The sequence below is a fragment of the Myodes glareolus genome, chromosome 8 (assembly GCF_982192425.1).
Source record: "Myodes glareolus chromosome 8, mMyoGla1.1, whole genome shotgun sequence".
NCBI lineage: Eukaryota > Metazoa > Chordata > Mammalia > Rodentia > Cricetidae > Myodes > Myodes glareolus.
The window spans coordinates 28,571,820-28,574,817 of NC_142033.1; the positions used below are offsets into that span (position 1 = coordinate 28,571,820).

Here is a 2,998-nt window from a genome sequence, read left to right on the forward strand (position 1 = left end):
ATATCTATATATGATAGTTATATAATGTTCATGTTTAAGCAAAATCAAAGTTCAAAAATGTAAGTATATGCTCTGGAACTCAGTATCTAGATTCTTGCACTCTTTATAATATGCTGGGTTTCTAAAAATTTGAAAAGTCCCCTTTCTCTGGCTCTGTCAGTCAAAACCCAGATCTTGTACAAAGGGCTCAGAATGGCTCAGTTTCAAACACATTCTTGTCCTCGGGTGCTGAAATCTCCGACATCCTAGGATCTCTGAAAATACAACTTTACCAATGCTCTTTCCTTGCTAGTCTTCAGGAACTCAAATATTTCAATGTGGTAGGAAGTCTCAGGTTCTCTCCATGACCCATTTAATCTTACAAAACAAAAACAATGTAGACGATTGTCACACATTGCCAAGTTCAGCTTCCTCTTGAGAAAAAGCCTCTGGGCTGGGTAATATCTTTTTTTTTTTTCATGTCATCCCAGCAGCTTTAATAAAAAAAATATGGAATGCTTCACAAATTTCTGTGTCATCCTTGCACAGGAGTCGTGCTAATTTGTGCTTGGTAGTTTTATGTCAACTTGACACAAGATAAAGTTATCTAAAAGAGAGGAATATCAACTGAGAAAATGCCTCCATGAGATCCAGCTTTAGAGCATTCTCTTCACTAGCGACTGATGTAGGAGGGCCCAGACTTGTGGGTGCTTCCATCTCCAGGATGGTGGTCCTGTCTTCTATAAGAAAACAGGGGAAGCAAGCCATGGGAGCAAGCCAGTAACCAGCATAACTCCATGGCATCAGTATCAGTACCTGCCTCCAGGATCCTCCCTTGTATGAGTTCCTGCCCTCACTTCTTTTTATGATTAAAATGTTATATGGAAGAACAGTTCATCAAAATAAACTCCTCATCAAATTGCTTCTGTAATGCTTTTTCTTCCTAGAAATAATAACACTAAGTAAGAGAGCCTTGTATTGCACCCTGCCCCTGCCAGTGTTAACTGGACGAACTATGTACTAACCCTAAGGAAATATTTCCCAAATACTTTGCTTTGATCATATTGATCTCATATTAATCACACATGCTTCTTCAGTCCCAGCTGCCCTACATCAACTGTCCAGAATAGCATGAATTCTACTTTCAAAGATTAATAATCATAAACACTACATGAAAATCTAGAGCAATCTTTGCTTCCTTCTGAAACATTTTATGGCAGACCTCTATTTGCTGCAATTCTTTTAAATGTTATCTTCCAAACTATAAAAGAAAAGATCTGATGAAGTAGCGACCTTCCCAACAAGCTAACATGTCTATTGTGGTTTGCTCAGTTCATGTAACTCATTCATACTTCTTTTTTTTCTGATCTGAGTTTTTGTCGTGGTTTAGTCTTATGTTGTTTAGGTGAACACCCTGACCAGAAGCTACTCAGTGTTTGTTCATTTTGGTAGGTTACTGTCTATCCTGAAGGAAATTCTCAGAAAGAGCACAAGGCAATAACTTGAAGGCTGGAATTAAAAAATAACCCTCTGAGAATACTGTTGACTAGCTAGCTTTCTTTGGGTTATTCTTAATGTGTGACACCATAACCACCTGTCCTAGAATATCACCAGCCATAGTGGGCTAGATACTAATAACAGTTAGCAATCCAGAAAAGTATCACACAGAATGTCACAGCTCAATCTGAAGAAAACAACTACTTATTTGAAGTTCTCTCTTCTAAGACAACTCTGGTTTATATTAAGTAGACAACCAAAACTACATTTATATTAAGTAGACAAGTGATGCCTGTTTGTTTGTTTGTTTTTTAACAGTCATATTGTATAGACTTTTGTTACTTGAAACTTTCTTTGTAGAGCTGGCTGATATTAAATTTATAATGACCCTTCTGCATTTGTCTCCTCATGGTATGGATTACAGTTATTTCATGATACTGGATAATAAACCCCATGATTACAAATACATTTTGTAAAAAGATAACTACCATAAACAAATAAAAGGAATCATACCCATAAAAAGGCATTAACGTTTTGTGTTCATAATATCAGAAGCTACACCCATAAAGCCTCAGCAACATGACTGCATAAACATGACATAGACAAAGATAACAACAACAAACAGGTTAATGTGGATGGGGAAAGCCAATAAGGCCTTCACCTTATACAAAAAATACATGCCTTTAAGGAATGCTGAAAACAGGAGTAGTAGTCTTCCTCAGGGAAGAGCAAGGACAATTAATTTATTATCCAATATCAAATGGTCAGAAGGAAAAGTATATATGTAAAGAGCATTATAAAGATTGAGAAGTCTGTGTATACTGTAATTAATTTTAGCATTAGTCATGAATTAGAAACACCAAGGGGGTGTATAAAGCATGATTTGAAAGAAAAGGAAGGAAGAAAATATATATTTATATTATAATCTCAAATATTGGAGGAACTATTTTTCAAAAGGCATTATAACTACCACAAAAATTATTGAATGACAATATTTTCAAATACACATTCTAAAACCTAGTATGCCACCTGTGTTAGAGAAAACAGAGTATCAGTTAACCCATTCCCACAGAAGCAAGTGTAATAACATACAGTGGGTTACATGCAAACACATTCTCTCTCACATACACATACACACACACACACACACACACACACACACATATATACACATACGCACACACACATGCACTGTCTCTTAGAGACTCTTGTACATACCCAAAGAGAGAAATAGAAAGAGACACACAGGGAGAAAGAGAATCTGAGGGAGGGGGAGAAAGAGGGTAGGAGAAATAAAGGAGAGGATTTGTAGAGAAGAAGAGTTTCTTCAGGAATAGAAAGCAGATTTTAGAATAAATGGGGTATTATGATCAAAACAGACTGTGTCTTTGTGCAGAGAGAGAGAGAGAGAGAGAGAGAGAGAGAGAGCTAGAGCATGCACACATGTGTGCTCAGGTGTATGTGTCATGTCAGTTTGTATTTAAAAAAAAACTTATGAAAAACTTAGGAAAAGACTTCATTA

General features: G+C 36.4%; 1 pseudogene; it reads right to left on the reverse strand.

Moving 5' to 3' along the window:
* Positions 1-483: 483 nt before the first annotated feature.
* LOC148121139 (U6 spliceosomal RNA) lies at positions 484-582 on the reverse strand (annotated as a pseudogene).
* Positions 583-2,998: the final 2,416 nt, after the last annotated feature.